Genomic DNA, 21,742 nt, shown 5'->3' with positions numbered 1-21,742 from the left:
AGGAGAGTAAAAAGAGCGAGAAACGGACCGAAAACGAAGAAAATGGATCCACATGGGAAATCAACACGGGTTGGACTTCCTCACACGGGCGTGTCACATGGCCGTGTCCATTTGGTAAGATCGAAGCATGACTACACGGGTAGACTACACGCCCGTGCCTATTCAACAGCCTTGACCACGGGCTGGAGTAATCGCACACAGGCGTGTCCCTGCCCAGCCTAAGTATACCCTATTTGGAAAAGGCCACTTTTGATGGCTCTTAGGCATTCTAAAGCCTATTTAAACACTGGATGAGGCACTTAGAAAGGGGACGCGAAGTAGGAGGCAAGGAATTACTCAAGGGAAGCCGATTGGTCCATCTCAGAAGCCGAATTCATCATCAAGACTGAAGATCTCCCTTCAATTTCCATTCAGGGGTTTTTGTTTTTCTTTATGTTTTGTATTCATTATTCTTCTGAGATGGTTTCTTTTATAATTATGAACTAAACCCCCAAAATACCTAAGGGGAATGAAACCTAAGACAGATCTTGTTATTATTATCTGAATTGTATGATAAATATTTGACTTGTTCTTAATTATGTGTTCTTAATTCTTGTTTTAATATTCCAGGATATTGATTCAAGTTAATGCTATTATTCAGAGGAGGAAAAGACCCTGTCTAAGAGTAAATTTGTCATAATTAAGCGGAGTCGATTGCACGCCTAGATATAGGGTGATAAGATTTTGCCGGATTAGGGTGAAACCTAATAAGGGGATCCATAGATCGAGTTAATGCAACACTAGGGTGTTAATTAAAAAGAGATTTCAATTAATCAACCTAGGGTTAGACGTTATTAGTCTTGAGAGAGATAATAATATAACTTAGGGATTTCCATGGATCAAGTCAAATGAATAAATCGTCTAATTTAAAGTCAAATAACAAGTGAAGTCTCGATGTATTTTTCCTTAGGTATTGTCTTAATCAATCGAATTTTCCCAAAATCTTTTCCCCAATTTCTTTTTGTGCACTCTTAGTTTAGTTAATTAGTTTAGATAAACAAATCCCTTAATTTTTAGGCCTGATAATAAAAAGAAAGTAATTACTACTACTCTTGGTTCCTTTAGGTTCGACAATCCGGTCTTACTAAAACTATACTATTGTTCGATAGGTACACTTGCCTTTATCGTGATAATAGTTAGTTTCAAGAACGATTAATTATAAATTTTTAAAACCTATCACGAATATCACATTTCAAGTTTTTGGCGCCATTGTCGGGGAGCTAAGATATTAGGAACACTCGATTTTTATTACTTTAGCCATTTTACTTTATTTGTAATTTAAATTTTTATTTTCTTTCCTAATTTTTCTTTTATTCGCTCCTGGCATGTTTCTATAGTGTATGACTAGAAGAAACCCGTCGGGACCATTACTATTTCATAGTGAGATCGATCACACAGTTCGTAGAAACTGAAGAGAAATAAGGCGTACGATAAGCAGAGGAAGAGCAAGAGGATGATAATTCAACCACAACCGAGGAGATGGCTAAAAACCAAGAAAATTCGCTACCTCCTACAATTGCTACTAAGTAGAATCCTGCTCCACGTACTATGTATGATTATGCTAAACCTTTTTTAATAGGAACTGAATCGAGCATAGTTAGGATTGCTGTTGCTGCAAATAATTTTGAGCTGAAACCTAACACCATTCAAATGATCCAACAATTTGTTCAGTTTGATGGTTTGCAGGACAAGGATCCCAACGCTTACTTGGGAAATTTCTTAGAGTTTTCGACACTTTTAAAATCAATGGCGTTTCTAATGATGTCATTTGCCTTCGGTTATTTCCCTTTTTGTTGAGGAATAAGCTAAACAATGGTTGAACTCGTTACCACGAGGGTCAATCACTACTTGGGAACCAATGACCAAAAATTTTTTATTAAAATATTTTTTGCCGGCTAAAACATCCAAATTACGTAATGATATCTCCTCTTTTGTGCAGATGGATTTAAAAACACTCTACGATGCATGGGAGAGATACAAGTATCTGTTAAAAAGGTGCCCTCACCATGGGTTACCACTCTGGTTACAGGTTCAAACGTTTCACAATGGCCTGAATCCTTCGACTCGATAGATGATTGACGCAGCCGCTGGCGGAACAATCAATAATAAGACACCTGAGGATGATTATGAATTTATAGAAGAGATGCCACTGAATAATTAACAGTGGCAAGTCATGAGGACAAAACCAACGAAAACAACCGGCATTTTTAACGTCGATTCGGTCACCATGCTCTCTAATCAGGTAGAACTTTTAAATAGAAAAATTGACAGTTTTCTTGGTTTTTCATAGGTTCACCCAATAATGTAGTGCGAAGCAAATGGAGGTGGATCCAACAATTCAAAATGCCTACCCTATGGCCACAACATGGAGAACGAGCAGTTAAATTACATGGTATTAATACTTACAATGCAGGATAGAGGAACTACCCAAATTTCTCATGGGAGGCTAAGGGAATCAGAGACCACCACCACCTTCAGGCTTCCAACAACAACCTTACCAGCAAGAGAAAAAGCTGAACCTTGTGGAGATGCTAACAAAACTCATCTTGGTGTCATAAAATCATTTCTAGAATACTGAGATAGCACTTAAAAATCAACAACCATCGATTCAAGGGCTCGAAACTCAGATAGGTCAGCTCGCTAAATTAATATCTGAACAACAACAAGGTAGCTTGCCGAGTAACACTGAATCTAACCCAAGGGAGCAACTCAATGCAATTACCATTCAAGATGAGGAAGGGTTAGTTGCACCTGAACTAGAACCAAGGCAAGAAACTATGGTAAGTAAAGGTAAAGGTGAGGTGGACCACAATGACCAGAAATCGGTAAGTAAAGAGTACAAACCTCGTGTACCATACCACAATGCGACAAGGAAAGACCGCACAGACGAACAATTCAGTAAATTGCTTAAATTATTAAAGAAGTTACATATTAACTTACCGTTTATTGAAGCTCTTTCGCAGAAGCCAAACGCAGTCAAATTCCTAAAGGAGCTTTTAACAAATAAGCGGAAGTTGGATGAGGCGTCACATATGGAGCTAAATGCGGTTTACTCAGCCATACTGTAGAATAAGTTGGCCAACAAATTGAAAGATCCAGGGAGTTTTATGATTCCCTGTTTAATTGGTAGCCTAGATATTAATAATGTTTTGGCTAATTTAGGGTTTAGTATCAATGTTATGCCTTACAAAATTTTTACTATTTTCTAAAAAATTCTCTGAGTTTATTATTTAGTCCCAACTTGTTTCTCATACATATTTAGAGCCTTAAAAGCTCGAATAAGGGACCACATGTATGATTTGAACTGGATTTAATATGTGTATTAATATGATTTAAAATGTTTGAAAATTTTCTATCCGTTTGAATTGTAAACTTCGGTAATGCTCCGTAACCCAGTTCCTATGACAGATACGGGTTAGGGGTGTTACAGTTAAGCACACAGAATTGAGAACAAGTTCCAAGTATTTATTGTGTAAAATAGAAATGAAATGAATAAATTCATCATAAGGCATCTCCCCTAGGTATTTAGAAAATTAGTTCATAATCACTAATAAAAACATCTCAAAGTCAGTATAACCACAAGAAATAAAGAAACTCAGAATAAAGTTCAAAGAAATTAAAAGCAGATTTTTAATCTTGATGGAAATTTGCTTCCAAATCGGTGTCAATGGTGTTTTCTGAGTTGTTTTCTTCAATGTTCTCTGACGGTTCTTTTCCCCTCTTCTTATATTTGGTATTTATAGGTCTTAGAATGCCAGAGAAACCTTCTGATTTTCGCTTTGTTTTCGCTCATTTTGCTCCCAAATGCTCTCTTAAGTATAAAAATTTGAATTGAAAGTTTTAGAAGCATAACATTCACTATTTTGTATCGATTAATCATTCAAAAAGGCATTCAGAACAAGATTAAAAGAAGCTACTTTTGACACTTATCATATATCCCCACGCTTAAGCGTTTGCTTATCCTCAAGAAAAATTCTTAACCCACATTAAAGCTAACTTTTCTCAATTTTTTATTTTCATCAATAATGTTTCAAGATAATTTGTAAACAATCATGTATTGGAAATTCATTTGAAAGAACACTAAAGATTCAAACAATCCAAGCCGAAATTTTTAAAGCGCAAAAATATAGGTGTTTCCCCTTATCTAAATAATTACCTTAAATTCTAAATCAACAAGGATGGACATCCTCACTAAAGATTCACTTAAAGCACTCAAAGTGTTCATGGTTCAAATATTAAACACTCAATAGTCAAATGAGAAATGTTATTACCATAGGCTTGCTTGAAAGTAAAATCTCCACCACTATAAAATGAGATGACACACCAATCAAGAGGTCTTTAAAAGTTTCTAATAGGGCCTAGGTTATGGGTTATGGGTTAACATTAACAAGTTAATCAAAAAAATGTGTTAGGATCAACGGGTTTACTAAGGGCTAATTCAATAGGTAAGTTTTTTACAGGTTCAGGGGGTTAAAACCTAAGTGCCTCTATCATCTCAGTATATAAAATCAATGGTGTAGTCTCGACATGCATAATCGAAGCAAGTTCTACAATAAGTTTACACCCTTAAAAACAATAATAAAATGAGCAAGAAAAAAATGCTCTAGAGGCTCAAAATCTCATAAAAAATTATGGTTTTGATGTCAAACTTGAAATTTCAAAATTTCAAAATAATTCTAATTCCTGACAAACAACTTATCATGCTTGACTCTCTCGTGTCTTAAAGACTAAATCAACCAATGCACAAATATCCACAAATAAGTCCAAAACAACATCAATAAAAATTCCAAATTAAAAAAAAATACTCTAATGTAGGTATGAGAAAATTACTTAAACACAACAAATAATTTTAGGATTTTATCACAATTATATAAACAATCTCCACACACTTAAGATGTAAATTGTCGTCAATGTAAAAATAAATATAAAGACATCTTAAGCACAATATCAATAGAGAGGGAGAGGACTAAAACTGCCCTGGATATGCATGAAATCGTGATCGGCTGTTTAACATCACCGTAATAATGTGCAAGCATACACTGTCGATGAAAGTATAGTAGACAGATGTGAGTTTGTCAAATATCGATCCTACAATGATGGTTGTAACACCTCTAACCCGTACCGATCTCCAGAACAGGGTTACAAAGCATTATCGAATATACAGATCAGACAGACAAAAATTAAAACATTTCATAACATATAACATTCATTTCAGAAACTAATCATAATCATGCTTATGTTTCCTATTACGAGCCCTCGAGGCCCAAAATACCCCTTAAAAACAAATCGAGACTAAATTGGAAACTCATAAATATTTTGGAAACATTTAAAATTTCAAATTTGTAGGGGCCACACGGTCGTATGAGTAGACACGTACATGTCTTAGGCCATGTGGGCATTCGAAATATGAGTTTTCGAGCCAAAAATTGACTCTCTCAATATCATCATCCACATTAGCTATGAAATCTTCAACCCCATGCTTTTGGATCTTATCAACCAGAGGCTTATTCATTCTTACAAATTCTATACCTTGTAGAGCTATGGAAACCAGTCGAGGAATAGGTGAGGGTGGAGGAGGTTGGGCATTCGGGTTTGTTCGAACAAACTCCATATACCACTCATTTATCATGTGGAGAAAGGATTCTCTACCCTCTTCTCCTTGACCAACCATTAGGGGTCGGCTATCAGATGTCGCTGCCCCTTGAGTGGGAGCTGGCGCATTACTTTAAACGTCACCAGCCTCAGCTCGATTGTGATCCATTTACTATACGAAAACACAATTTAAAATTGTCAAGAGTCATCACACTATCACAGTTCATTTATGGCATGTATACCTAGACTCTTACATATGCTACGTTAGTCCGAGAATCGACTAAACCGTAGCTTTGATACCACTAATGTAACACCTTTTACCCATATCCAACGCCAGAATAGGGTATGAGACATTATTGGACTTATACACAAGCAATCATACAAAATCAAGACATAAATTTCCATCCGAATTTAAATCCTCATAACATGCATAGGGAGCGGTTCGGGACTAAACTGAGAACTTTAGAAAATTTCACAACACTTAAAAAAAATTTTATGTTTTTAAGAGGTACACACCCATGTGTCTTGGGACATGTCCGTGTCCCTAACTCGTGTAACTCTCTGTTTGTCACCCAAGAACAAATTGAAGTCATACAGCCAAGTCACAAGCCCATGTGCTAGGTCGTGTGCTCGATTTAAAATTTATGATTTTTCATAAAATAGATGCAGACTTCACAAACCTAGGCACACGCCTGTGCCTGAAGTCGTGTCATCCACACTGTTGAGACACATGCCCGCGTCTCTGTCCAGGTGCTCAATTCTAAGCATTCTGTTTTGTAACAATTAAGGTGCAGGGGACACACGCCCATGGGGCAAGCTATGTGTCACACATGGCCTAGACACACGCCCGTGTGTCTTCCCGTGTGGACAAAAACAAAGCTATTTACCAAGCCATTTTTGTCACCCTTATATGTACACACCTACACAACAAAACATAACACCAATCCAAGCAATTACATTCAACGAATTTAGCCACAATTAAGACATCCAGACATCATTCGCATACTACCATTTACCACATACAAACATCACATACTTATCATCTTACACCATGCAAATTTCCATATCCATGAAAACATTATCATATGCATATATACTTAAACCAATATTAGCCAATTTTTCAATGGTCATTTGCAAAATGAATTATCAACCAATATAGGCTAGCACATTAGGCCAATTCAATTATGACACATAAAAAAATAACCAAGTCCCTATACATGCTATAACTCAATATAGGCTAGCTTGGTGACACTATAAGACAAGGGAAAGGAAAGGGGAGTAAGCTATATAGCTTAGTAAGTTCCACTGCAAATAATAGGCATCATAAACCAACATTTAACAGACAATTAACATGGTGATAGTTGGCATAAATACTATTAAGATCTTATAATCATAACTTACTCAATCATAACCTTACCGAGGGTTCATCACATAACGAGCTCATCATGTATGAGTTTTTTGTACATACCTGAGTCATCTCGAATTGGATTTACACACAATTCATATTTGACATACTTATTTAATTACTCGTTGAAACACTTGGAATACTAAAGGATACTCGGGAGTTCCGTACACAAGGTACCATACCAATGCCACATCCCAAATATGGTCTTACATGTAATCTCGTATCGATGCCAATAGCCCAGCTATGGTCTTACACGAAATCTCACATCGATGTCATATCCCAGATATGGTCTTACACAAAGTTTCATATCGATGCCATATCCCAGATATGGTCTTACACATTGTCTTAGTTACCCTAATGTCATGACATTTGTATCCTGTCTATTCCTAAGGTTCAAACGAGATTTCACTATTGTCGTAACTTTGTCGAATACGTCCATGAGTCAATCAAAATTCATACAATAATAAAGCATTTAAAACATAATTAAAACAATGCATTATTTACATAAGAACTTACATCGGTACAAAAATAGTAGAAATAGGACCTACTCATCAAACACCTTATTTTTCCCCAATCTAGGTCCGAACCGTGTTTATCTTGATCTATAATAGTAAATTTAAATCATTTATTATTCAAATTACTCAAATCAGTTCAAAAATCACATTATGGAAAAATTATATTTTTGCCCCTAAACTTTGACATTTTTACACTTTGGTCCCTAGGCTTGTAAATTGAAATAGATTCAATTTCTTTGATTCCCAAGCCTATAAGAACCTATTTTATGCTTACAATAGCCCAAAATTTTCATTTAATCACACTTTTACACACATTTTATAACCTTTTTACAAATTGGCCTTTTTTACAAATTGGTCCTTTTGACATTTTCATCAAACATCACCTAGCAAAAGTTGTTTATCTTACATCTAGCATACATTTTCTACCATTATACATCAAAATGCACAAATATTCTTCGTGGGTAAAATTTTAGACTTTGATTTTCTTTCAAATTAGTCCTTGAAGTAGCTAGATTAGGTTACAAGGACCTCAAAAACATAAAAATCATTAAAAACGAGCTAGAACGGACATACAATCAAGCTTGGAAGATGAAAAAACCCTAGCTATGGTTCCCCCTTAATAATTTTTGCCATGGAAAGAAGATGGACAAAAATTGGCTTTTAATTTGATTTTTAATCCATTTATTAGTCAAATGACCAAAATGCCCCTAACTTAAAACATAAAATTTCTCTTAATTTATATCCATTTTCGTCTACTAACTTAAAAAATGGTCTAATTACCATATAAGGAACTTAAATTTAAAATTTCATAACAATTAGACGCCTTTAGCATGTAGAACTCAACTTTTGCACTTTTTACAATTTAGTCCTTTTTGCTAAGTTGAGTGCTCAAACGTCAAAATTTTCGAACTAAATTTTCACAAAATCATTCCATAAAATTTTAGACCATAAAAATGTAATAAAAACAAGTTTTACGAAGTCAGATTCGTCGTTATGAAACCATTATTCTAACTAGGCCCTAAATTGGGTTGTTACATTACAAGCCACATTTGTAATGCCCTGATTTTCGGGATTTTTTGGGTTTCTGTGATTTTTGGTAAATTTTGAAATTTTGGTGTTCTGAATATTGGAATTGTGTTTAAATGTGTTACTGGGCCTTTAGAAGGCCCAAGCCTAAGTTAAACACGGTAAAATATCAAGGTTGGATTTTAAGTGAATAGGAGACTTGGTTAAGTGGGCGTTTTAGAAGAACTTCGTAAATTACGACACAAATAAGGCTTTGGAAAAGTGGAAAGGTGGCGCCACTAAGTTCCTAAAACAATGGCGTCTGGGAAGGAATTAAAGGTCCAGGGTTCAAGTTGAAAGGTAGGCATATTGTTATTATTATTTTTTAATTTTAGGCATGTGCTGGGCATGTGATCACTTAAGTGAATTTCGGCAAAGGCCTTAGGGAGGTTGGGCCGATTGTTTTAGTTGATATTAGGGTTAGGTTCTTTTCTTTTTCTGTCTTCGAGAATTAGGGTTAGCCACCTAAAAGCTTTCACTGCCATTCATCCTTTCTGAGTTCTCACAAAAGCCGAAAACGCAAATTCCTTCTACTTGGTGCCGATTTTTTCTTCCTCTCTTTTTCCTCCATTTTCTTTATTCCTTTTTTTTTTCTTCTAGCTGAAACCTTCTGATCACCTTACTCACCTCCTCTGTCAATCCCATCCTCCACAAAACCTCCATAGCCGATTGCCATAAAAGCCGAAATCCTAAAAACTCACTTCTTGTGTCGATTTCTCCAAGCCAAAATCCTTCAGTTATTTATGTTCTTTTTGATCAAATTTCATTTTCTCTAAACACTTAGTATCTGTCGGCAACATCATTTCAAAGTTATAGCCTCAAATCGTCATCTTCTTCATCAGTTAAAAAGTCGAAATACCATAGATTTAGGGACTCATAGCCAAAACTTTAGATCTCCTTAATTCGAGTTCTATTATCATTTAGAGGATATATCTGCATCAGATCTGCATAGAAATCAAAGACGAATAAGTGGTAAGTGCTCATCACCTCAGATCTAGTCTTATTTTACAATTTAGAAAAGCCGAAGTCCCTAAAATCTAGGGAGGCTGTCGATTTGGGCATAGGGCTTTAAGGGTCTTTAACCGACGATTTCTTTTGGTGATTAGTGTCTTTACGAGGTTTGATCGAAGGCTTGGATCTTTGAAACAACTAGACTTAGAGCTAGTCATCGGTTTTTGGCAAAAAGGTAAGATTCTAAAGGCTTTAGGGGCATGGTTCGAATATGGGTTGCTGAGTATTGGGATTAGTTATTGTGGGTTGCAATCAAAGAATTGTGGTAATCAATTGTAGGACATTGTAAGGGATCTCAGTAGCAGTCGTCGCGAAACAGATGTGTATCGAACACCCTCTCATAGTTTAACTCGGCAAAAGTCAAAATGCCAAAATTTTGACATTTCGTGGGCTTGTGAGTGTGCGAGTGCTCACAAGATGTTTAGAAATCAATTAGATCTGAAATCGCAAAGTGGTAAGTTAGTCGTGTGTGAAATTTCGTGCACTTCGGTAATTGGGCCTCGATAGGCTAAAACTGGGCCCAATGGGCTTACAGGCCCATATAGTTAAATAATAAAAATATATAATATAAAAAATAGGAAATAAGTATGTTCTGTTAGACTGTAGAATCGAAACTGCTTAAACCGGTATACTATTCATAAAACTTGAGTTAAATGGGCTTAAATTGCTAATGGACACTGTAGGGCCATTAGGGGTTTTAAGGCCCAATGGCTAAAATTGTGAAATTGAGATAAATAAATTACTGTGATGACAAGTGGGCTAGTAAGGACTGTAGCATTCATGAGAACCCTTAAAACTGATAAAAATATTGAAATACCTTTATAGGTGGAAAGTTTACAGTTTTAACCCTAGGAGCAAACTTATTGATATACCCCTAGGGTTAAGGTTTACCTGAATGCATGTTTTACTGTTACTATTTACCGCATGACATGTTATTATTATTTGATGCATGGGACTGGGTTATTGATGGAGGAAGTACTGAAAGTGGCTTGACCACGTACTAGAGGCTTTGCCTCAACTTACTGATATCTGAGTAGCTATGCTGCAACTGTAGAGTGTAGGGCTGGGTGGGTTGAGCTATTCCCCACATGGAGTGGAGGGCTGGTACGGGTGGAGTGTAGCGGTTAGTTATAGGCTAGGTTGGGCTTGTATACACGAATATGTCTGTTTTGTTCTAGAATGGGCCTACGGCCATACTGTTATCTGAAAAGGGGCTAAGGCCCAGTTTATCGTAGTCTGAAAAGGGCTTTGGCCCAGTACCTGTGGTTATCTGAATACGGCTTAGGCCCAATGGGCTTGAGCTGACTTGGGCTTTGGATGGGTTTTCCATATACACTGAGTTTTCCAAACTCACCCTTTCTCTTCCATCCTCGCAGTGAGCCCTAGTTGGTGGACTTGGAGTCAAGGATTTAGAGTGGCCACGAAGATTAAATTTCTGGTTTTAAATAAGTTTCAAGTAGCTTCCTTTTAAATTTCGCATTTATTTTTGATTATTTATATTTTGGTTAAAGTTGTAATAAGGCCGCTTTATTATTTTTATTTTGGGTTTTTAAATTACTTAAATCGTTTTTGACTTGAGATTCATATCACTTAAATTGATTCCTTGAAATTGGTTAACTCTGGGTTTATAAAAAATTACTTGTTTCAAACCGACGCGACAACCAAACGTCTTTGAAACGAAGCTTTTCAAAGTGCATCAAAAGTCACGTTTTTCTAAACCCTTAACAATCGATAATGGATAGGACTCACACTAGTGAATCAGAATATTTCTCTTAAAACTTCATTAATGGTTTTTGCAAAGCTCCCCCAAACTTGAGTAAACTAGGTAACCTGGTTAGTGGTAGGTAATGTGACACACCGGATTCGACCGTAACGTCTAGGTCAGGTTTGTGGTGTTACATTTAGTGGTATCAGAGCCCGGTTGCAACAACTTGACTGTGGATCGGATCCAAAAAGGGTTTCAAAACTTTAGGCCTAAAGAGGATATTTTTGGAAAAATTCAACTTTTGAAAACAAATTTTCTGGTCAAAGGAGATAAATTTTCAAACTTGGTTTCTTTAAATCAAATATTTGAGAAATGAATTTTAAAAAGGCCTAAATCTTTTACATTTGTCTGAAATCTGATAAGGTGGCACACTGAATCCCAAGAACCAAGTCTGTAAGTATCTTTCTGCTCTCTATATATATTGTACTATACTGAAAATAATACTATAGATAGTACTGAGCCATAGATATATTGTTATAGATAAGGTAGTATTAAGGCTACAAAACTGAGACTGTAGGGAAAACTAAGCCCTAGGAAACTGAGACAGTAGCTAAACTGCGATTGCACAAGAAGAACTCTGAAACTTTATTTGTTCATAGGATATTCTGTAATAAACAATTGAAACAGTAAACTAATGTCATAAAATTCATAATCAGATAAATCGATATGAGTACGAGAGTTGCTCGGGGAAGAGGCTGTGGTCGAGGCCGAGGTAGTACTCAAGCTGGATCTTTGTCTTCTGAACACATGCCAGCTGGTGAGGCACGACCACCACCGGTAGATGATAATGGGTCGTATGATCGGGCCGCAGGGGACGACGCTCTGTCCCAGGCCATGTTGAGTGTTTTGGAAAGGGTGGCCGGAGCTAATGTCGGGCCCATGAATAGGGGGTCCATTTCTGAGCGACTCTGGGCCAACAGAGTAGAAGTTTTTAGGGGCGTATTTGGAGTAGCCCCAAATGTGGCTGAGTACTGGCTGGAAGCCACGGAGCGGATTATGGATGACCTGGACTGCTCAGTGGAGCAGAAGTTAAAAGGAGCGATGTCGTTGCTGCGGGAAGAGGCGTATCAGTGGTGGATCACTGTGAGAGAGGGTACACCAGCTGAGAGGGTAACATGGGAGTTGTTCAAGCAGTCCTTCAAGGTGAAATATGTTGGAGCTAGCTATGTGGATGCACGAAGAAAAGAATTCCTGAACTTGACCCAGGGTAGTAAGACTATTGCTGAAAATGAGGTAATGTTTCTGCGATTGAGCAGGTACGCTAGTGGCATTGTCTCCACCGAAATATGAGCGCAGTGTTCGTTTTGAGGATAGCCTCAGGGATGAGTTAAGGGTGCTGATATCTCCGCAGAGAGAGCGCGATTTTGCTGCACTGGTAGAGAAGGCTAAGATAGCCGAAGAGGTGAAGCAAGCCGAATGAAAGAACTGCGATACAGATCGAAACCTATTCAGGAGGGTTGCTGGATCAGCTGGTGCTGCAAATCAAAATGTTAAGAGAGCTAGGATGGAGGAGCCAATTCGTGTAGTTCCGGTGAACACAGTTAAACCACATGCTTGTGGAGATTATGGCAGAGTGCAGCCGGGGGAATGTTGGAAGCGTACTGGGGCTTATCTTCATTGTGGGCCAAAGGAACATAGGATTAGGGATTGTCCTAGGAGGCTAGCCCAGACTCAAGTGGTTGAACAGGGGGCTGTGCAACTTGTGCAACCAGCGCGAGGTGGACCGCTGCCGCCGATAGGTCATGGACAAGGTTAAGGTGGCAATGGCCGTAGACGTGGGGCACCTGGCAAGGGTGTTGTTAATGCTGAGGCTCGTCAGCCAACTTTGGTATATGCTGCTCGTCGTCGCGAAGAGGGTGACGCACCTGATGTCATAACTTGTACATTTTTTATCTCTGGCGTACCTTATACTGCTCTGATAGATGTGGGGTCAACTAATTCGTATGTTGCATGTGACATTTCTAGGGCATTGGGTGTACACTTCGAGGAGACTGTGTGTGGGGTAACTGTGATAAGTCCTTTAGGTCACTCGGTTAAGGTAGAGAAACTCTTTAGGGAGGTGCCTTTAGAGACTCAAGGTAGGATTTTCTGTGGAGACTTGATGGAGTTACCATTCGGAGAATTCAATTTGATTCTAGGGATGGACTGGTTGACCAAGCATAGGGCAACTCTGGATTGTGCAGCCAAGAGGATGGTGTTAAGGACTGTCGAGGATGAAGAGGTAATGATTATTGGAAAACGAAGAGATTACTTGTCCAATGTAGTATCGGCTTTGGGGGCTAAGAAACTGATGCGTAAGGGATGCGAGGCATATTTGGCTTTTGTAAGACAAGCTGAAACTGAGGATCTGACTGTGGAGACAGTCAGAACTGTTAGAGAATTCTGAGATATTTTCTCAGAATAGCTTCCTGGATTACCTCCGAATCGAGAAGTCGAGTTTGGAATCGATTTGCTACCTGGAACAGCTCCAGTGTCCATCGCACCGTATAGGATGGCACCGAAGGAGTTAGTCGAACTGAAAGCTCAAATCCAAGAGTTGTTGGATAGAGGCTTCATTAGACCGAGTGTGTCTCCGTGGGGAGCACCGGTCCTGTTTGTGAAGAAAAAGGATGAGACGATGCGTATGTGCATCGATTATCGCCAGTTGAATAAACTGACGATAAAGAACAAATACCCACTACCTAGAATTGACGATCTATTTGACCAACTTAGAGGAGCTTCAGTATTTTCCAAGATTGACCTTCGATCTGGATACCATCAGCTAAGGGTAAAGGAAGTGGATATTCATAAGATGACATTTCGAACTCGATATGGTCATTACGAGTTTCTGGTTATGCGGTTTGGGTTGACGAACGCACCTGCAGCTTTCATGGATCTGATGAATCGAGTATTCCAACCTTACTTGGACCGATTCATGGTCATTTTTATCCATGATATTCTGGTATATTCGGAAACTGAGGAGAAGCATGATGAGCATTTACGTATTGTGTTGCAAGTGCTAAGAGAGAAGCAACTTTATGCGAAGTTTAGTAAGTGTGAATTCTGGTTATGAGAAGTGACTTTTCTAGGTCGTGTGGTTTTTGCCGAAGGAATTAGAGTGAATCCTCGAAAAATTGAGGCAGTTTTGGAATGGAAACCACTGAAGTCAGTATTAGAAATTCAGAGTTTTCTGGGTCTGGCATGCTATTACAGAAGGTTTGTAGAGGGATTTTCTCTGATTGCTACAACATTGACGAAACTGTTAAGGAAAGGAGTAGCATTTGTCTGGATTGAAAAAAACAGAAAGCTTTTGACCAGTTGAAAAAGGTATTGATTGAGGCGTCAGTGTTGATTCAACCAGATTCTGGGAAGGACTTCACTGTGTACAGCGATGCGTCGTATGTGGGGTTAGGATGCGTACTGATGCAAGAGGGAAAGGTGGTCGCTTATGCTTCGCGACAACTTAAGCCTCATGAAGTGAACTACCCTACGCACGATTTAGAGCTAGCAGCAGTGATCTTCGCGTTGAAAATCTGGAGACATTACCTATATGGAGAAATGTGTATTATATACACAGACCATAAGAGCCTAAAGTATCTGTTGACTCAGAAGGAGTTAAACCTTAGGCAATGAAGATGGATAGAATTGCTTAAGGATTACGACTGTTCGATTGAGTACCACCCAGGTAAGGCTAATGTGGTGGCTGATGCTTTGAGTCGAAGGGTTGTTGCTGATTTGAGAGCCTTGTTTGCACATTTGAATCTGTTCGACGATGGAAGTCTGTTGGCAGAATTGCATTGAGGCCTACTTAGACTTAATTGATTAAAGAAAAACAGTTGACAGATGATTTGTTAGTTCTTCAGTTTTGGCAAGTTAAGAATGGTTAGAATGAGGATTTTGGACTAAATACTAATGGAGTTCTGTGCTTCTATGGAAGAGTTTGTACTCCGAAAGACCCTGAATTGAGGCGGTCAATTCTAAAAGAGGCTCATGGTGGACCTTGTGCTATGCATCCTAGAGGAAATAAGTTATATCGAGACCTGCGAGAGGTGTACTCGTGGCCTGGACTAAAACGAGAGGTGACTAAATTGGTTGGGAAATGTCTGACGTGCCAGCAAGTTAAGGCCGAGTACCAATTGCCTTCTGGATTACTGTAACCGGTGAAAATTCCACTATGGAAGTGGGAGAGAGTAACTATGCACTTCATGAGTGGGCTACCTTTGACACCTACCAAGAAAGATTCTGTGTGGGCAATTGTGGATAGGTTAACGAAATCTTCCCATTTTATACCTGTTCGTACTGATTACTCACTGCAAAAGTTGGCCAAGTTGTATGTGACGAAAATAGTGCGACTGCATGGGGTGCCAGTGTCGATTATTTCTGATCGAGACCCTAGGTTTACATCTCAATTCTGGCAGAAGTTGCAGGAGGTGTTGGTTACACGATTGGATTTTAGTATCGCTTTCACCCTCGCATGATGGACAATGGAAAGGGTTATTCAAGTTTTAGAGGATATGTTAAGAGGTTGTATCATCAATTTTCGTGGTAGTTGGGAGGACTACTTGCCATTGGTGGAGTTTACGTACAACAACAGCTACCAAGCAAGCATTCAGATGGCTCCATATGAGGCACTTTATGGGCAAAGATGTCGTACGCCTATGTGTTGGACAGAGTTGGGTGAATGACAAGTGCTTGGACCGGAATTAGTGGCAAATACTGAAAGTAAGGTTAAGTTGATAAGAGATCGATTAAAGGAGGCATCTGATAGACAGAAACCGTATGCAGATCTAAAGCGTAAAGCGATTGAGTACACTGTTGGGGATATGGTTCTCTTGAAAGTTTCACCTAGGAAGAAGATCTTGAGGTTCGGCAAGAAAGGCAAACTGAGTTTGCAGTTTATAGGGGCTTATCGGGTTCTTAAACAGGTAGGGCCAGTAGCATATCAGTTAGAGTTACCACTGGAGTTGGACAGAATCCATGTCGTCTTTCATGTGTCCATGTTGAGACGATATCGATCGGATCCTTCACATGTTATGCTAGTGGAGGAGATTGAAGTAAAGACTGATTTGACCTTTGAGGAGGAACCCGTGTAAATTTTAGATCGAGAGGTTAATGTTTTAAGAAGGAAGTCGGTTCCGTTGGTGAAAGTACTGTGGTGTAATCATGGAAACGAAGGGGCTACTTGGGAGTCAGAAGGGACTATGCGTCAAAAATACCCTTAATTATTTGGATCAGGTAAATTTCAAGGCCGAATTTTTTTTAGGGGGTGGAGTTGTAACGCCCTGATTTTTGGGAGTTTTCGGGTTTCTATGATTTTTAGTAAATTTTGAAATTTTGGTGTTCTGAATATTGAAATTGTGTTTAAATGTGTTACTGGGCCTTTAGAAGGCCCAAGCCTAAGTTAAACACGGTAAAATATCAAGGTTGGATTTTAAGTGAATAGGAGACTTGATTAAGTGGGCTTTTAAGAAGAACTTCGTAAATTACGAAACAAATAAGGCCTTGGTAAAGTGGCAAGGTGGCACCACTAAGTTCCTAAAAAAATGGCGTCTGGGAAAGAATTAAAGCTCTAGGGTTCAAGTTGCAAGGTAGGCATATTGTTATTATTTGTTTTTAATTTTAGGTATGTGCCGGGCATGTGATCACTTAAGTGAATTTTGGCAAGGGCCTTAGGGAGGTTGGGCCGATTGTTTTAGGTGATGTTAGGATTAGGTTCTTTTCTTTTTCTGTCCTGGAGAATTAGGGTTAGCCACCTGAAAGCTTTCACTGCCATTCATCCATTCTGAGTTCTCACAAAAGCCGAAAACGCAAATTCCTTCTCCTTCGTGCCGATTTCTTCTTCCTCTCTTTTTCCTCCATTTTCTTTCTTCCTTTTTGCTTTTTCTTCTAGCCAAAACCTTCTGATCACCTTACTCACCTCCTCTGTCAATCCCATCCTTTACAAAACCTCCATAGCCGATTGCCATAAAAGCGGAAATCTCGAAAACTCACTTCTTGTGCCGATTTCTCCAAGCCAAAATCCTTCAGTTATTTTTGTTCTTTTTGATCAACTTTCATCTTCTCTAAACCCTTATTATCTGTCGGCAACATTACTTCAAAGTTATAGCCTCAAATCGTCATCTTTTTCATCACTTAAAAGGCCGATATACCATAGATTTAAGGACTCATAGCTGAAACTTCAGATCTCCTGGATTCGAGTTCTACTATCGTTTAGAGGATAGATCTGCATCAGAGCTGCGTAGAAATCAAAGAGGAATAAGTGGTAAGTGCTCATCACCTCAGATCTAGTCTTATTTTACAATTCAGAAAAGTCGAAGTCCCTAAAATCTAGGGAGGCTATCGATTTGGGCATAGGGATTTAAGGGTCTTTAATCGACTATTTCTTTTGGTGATTAGTGTCTTCAAGAGGTTTGATTGAAGGCTTGGATCTTTGGAACAACTAGACTTAGAGCTAGTCATCGGTTTTCGACAAAAAGGTAAGATTCTAAAGGCTTTAGGGGCATGGTTCGAATATGGGTTGCTAAATATTGGGATTGGTTATTGTGGGTTGCAATCTAAGAATTGTGGTAATCAATTGTAGGACATCATAAGGGATCTCAGTAGCAGTCGTCGCGAAACAGGTGTATATCGAACACCCTCTCATAGTTCAACTCGGCAAAAGCCGAAATGCCGAAATTTTGACATTTCGTGGGCTTGTGAGTGTTCGAGTGCTCACAAGACGTTTAGAAGTCATTAGATCTAAAATCGCAAAGTGGTAAGTTAGTCGTGTGTGAAATTTCATGCAGTTCGGTAATTAGGCCTCGATAGGCTAAAACTAGGCCCAATGGGCTTACGAGCCTATACGGGTAAATAATAAAAATATATAATATTGTAGAATTGAAACTGTAGAATTGAAACCGCTTAAACCGGTAAACTGGTCATAAAACTTGAGTTAAATGGGCTTAAATTGCTAATTGACATTGTAGGGCCATTAAGGGTTTTAGGGCCCAATGGCTAAAATTGTGAAATTGAGATAAATAAATTACTGTGATGACAAATAGGCTAGTAAGGACCGTAACATTCATGAGAACCCTTAAAATTGATAAAAATACTGAAATACCTTTATAGGTGGAAAGTTTACAGTTTTACCCCTAGGAGCAAAATTACTGATATACCCCTAGGGTTAAGGTTGACCTGAATGCATGTTTGACTGTTACTATTTACTGCATGCTATGTTATTATTATCTGATGCATGGGACTAGGTTATTGATGGAGGAAGTACTGAAAGTGGCTTGACCATGTACTGGAGGCTTTGCCTCAACTTACTGATATCTGAGCATCTATGCTGCAACTGTGGAGTGTAGGGCTGGGTGGGTTGAGCTATTCCCCACATGGAGTGGAGGGCTGGTACGGGTGGAGTGTAGCGGTTCGTTGTAGGCTGGGCTGGGCTTGCATACATGAATATGTTTGTCCTGTTCTGGAATGGGCCTACGGGCCATACTGTTATCTGAAAAGGGGCTAAGGCCCAGTTTATCGTAGTTTGAAAAGGGCTTCGGCCCAGTACCCGCGGTTATCTGAATAGGGCTTAGGCCCAATGGGCTTGAGCTGACTTGGGCTTTGGATGGATTTTCCATATACACTGAGTTTTCCAAACCCACCCCCTTTCTCTTTCATCCTTGCAGGTGAGCCTTAGTTGGTGGACTTGGAGCTGGGCGGGATTCAGAGTGGCCATGAAGATTAAATTTCTGGTTTTAAATAAGTTTCAAGTAGCTTCCTTTTAAATTTCGCATTTATTTTTGATTATTTCTATTTTGGTTAAAGTTGTAATAAGGTCGCTTTATTATTTTTATTTTAGTTTTTTAAATTACTTAAATCGTTTTCGACTTGAGATTCACATCACTTAAATTGATTCCTTGAAATTGGTTAACTCTGGGTTTATCAAAAATTATTTGTTTCAAATCGACACGACAACCAAACGTCTTCGAAACGAAACTTTACAAAGTGCATCAAAAGTCACGTTTTTCTAAACCCTTAACAATCGATAATGGATAGGACTCACACTAGTGAATCGGAACATTTCTCTTAAAACTTCATTAATGGTTTTTGCAAAGCTCCCCCATACTTGAGTAAACTAGGTGACTTGGTTAGTGGTAGGTAATGTGACACACCAGATTCGGCCGTAACATCTAGGCCGGGTTTGTGGTGTTACAACATTTCTCACCCAATTTGACATTCACCTACACTCAACATTTTGCATTTATACAAGTCATAATTAGGCATCCAAAACAAGTCAAAAACAAGCCTTAAACATGTAAACTCATCACATACAACCAATATGCCTTAGGCACCTCAAATGACAATATGAAAATATGTAAACTATGTATCGAAATTTACCTAAGTGACCAAATACATATATGCATAATTGTCCCAAAACCTATCATGTAGGTCATTTATCAAGCTCACCTATTTGGTATCCAAAATAACAATTCACAAGGTAAATCATCTTACATCATTACATCTCGCTTAACTTACTTACCAAAACATACCAACATTTCCAAGTGGTACCAAAATATACCATTCTAATTAACATCAATATACCTATAAGTTTTCTATAACAAAACACTAAATCAGACCAAGGTATATAACATATCTTATATGCATATTCAAACCACATTTTACTTTCCATCATTCAACCATATCAAACACTCATTCAATATGATAAGGCCACATATATATATACATCAAAATAAACCAAACACAAGTCAAATAAGTGACTAATCTCAACAAAACACTTATATGTCAACATTGGCCAAATTAACCTATACATGCCATTATAACTAAATTAAATAACCAGAAGTACCAAAAGAGCCAATGGATAGTGTGATATAGCTTCAAAAAGCTTCCAACCCAAATGAGCTTATGAACTGTCCATTACTTGGTCAGTTCGGTTCACTCGGTTCGGCTCAACTAGATCACTTTTCATAATTTATTAATAATAATTTATTAACCCAAATTAAATTGGATATAAATTAAAATAAGTTATATTATGAATTAATACACATAATTTTGGACCATCTAAGGCTGAAAATTAATTTGCCTTGATACTTCAAATTGCTTCTCGGTTTTGTGCTTCTAGCAATGTTTGCCAAGCCATTTTTTGCCCTTTCTGCAAATCTATCAAAAATAACTAAAATTCATCAAAATTAATTTTAAAATTAATTAAAATTAATCATGTTCGTATTTTAAGTACACTTTAATTATTTTATAAAAATTAATTATTTTTCGACAGGAATTTTATCGAAACTGCATGAATTAAGTTAAAAAGGGCATGAAAATGTGTGTAAATTTTCATGTTTCCACACCCCCAAACTTAATTCATTGCTCGTCCCGAGTAATGCACAAATTTGAAAAGAATTTGTCGAAAACATCTTTAAAAAACTCCTTCAGAACGATATTCTTCCCAACAATCATGAATTTGGTATACTTAGGTCAAGAACAAGAAATTTGATATTTATGCTATCTAAGTATACATATAATTCAAATTAATCTCAATCATTCTTATGATTGCCAAAAACTAGACTAAATGTTTCCTAATAAAGTAATGTTAACCCTTACCAATTTAATTTTATTCCTTCATTCAAGATTAAGCTGCAATCATTAAGTTTAACTTATGCCTTCATATGTTGCACGTAGCAATTTCTCTCCACTAATGTAGGTAGCATTGGAACTTGAATCAATTGGTCTTTAACAAGGTTATAACGTGGCTAGGCTTAGGGGTAGGTAAAATATAGATAAATTTAGGCTAAAAACCCTAGAATCAGCTTGCATCGGACCTTCGAAATAATTACCTTGAATACATCAACTTTCTTTGCTTTCACATGCTCTTTTGTACATCTTATTTTAAGAACTCATGCTCTTCTTTTTTTTTATTTCGAGCGTTTTACTATATGTACTATAATTTTTTAGAACATTTGGTACTTCTTTTCAACTCCTTCAAACTTATTTTCAAAGAATACTTTGAATAGTACTGAGTCTAGTGTTTGGGACAAATTTAAGATAGTTAAGAGAGAAGTGATGGCTAAATTTTCAAGGGTTCAAATAAAATTAGGCCATATAGTCTCAAAGTTAGGTTTCAAAGGATAAAAATTTCATCATGGTTGGCTTGAAAGGCTCAAACGGTCTAAACAACAGTTGCCTAAATCATTTTCAACGCTGCATGCTTTCTAAGATTTCGCCTCAAGAAACTACTAGGTCAATTCTAAAGACTTAAACTTTCATGCATGCCTAACTTTCCTAAGGAACTAAAATTTTATGGCATGATTTGTATGCTTTATTAAAAATACATTTATGTCATTATTAAACTAACATAACAATTATTGAAATAATTGAACT

General features: G+C 37.7%; 1 non-coding gene across 1 annotated transcript; it reads right to left on the bottom strand.

Annotated features, from left to right (window-relative positions):
- Nucleotides 1-1,945: 1,945 nt before the first annotated feature.
- On the bottom strand, nt 1,946-2,052 carry LOC128291972 (small nucleolar RNA R71). The gene has a single exon (XR_008281956.1). It is a non-coding gene; the product is annotated as a small nucleolar RNA R71 (small nucleolar RNA).
- Between the last annotated feature and the right edge of the window lie 19,690 nt (nt 2,053-21,742).

The sequence above is a fragment of the Gossypium arboreum genome, chromosome 4, assembly GCF_025698485.1.
Source record: "Gossypium arboreum isolate Shixiya-1 chromosome 4, ASM2569848v2, whole genome shotgun sequence".
NCBI lineage: Eukaryota > Viridiplantae > Streptophyta > Magnoliopsida > Malvales > Malvaceae > Gossypium > Gossypium arboreum.
Note: the sequence above shows the minus strand (reverse complement) of the source record. Positions and strands in the feature narration are given on the sequence as shown.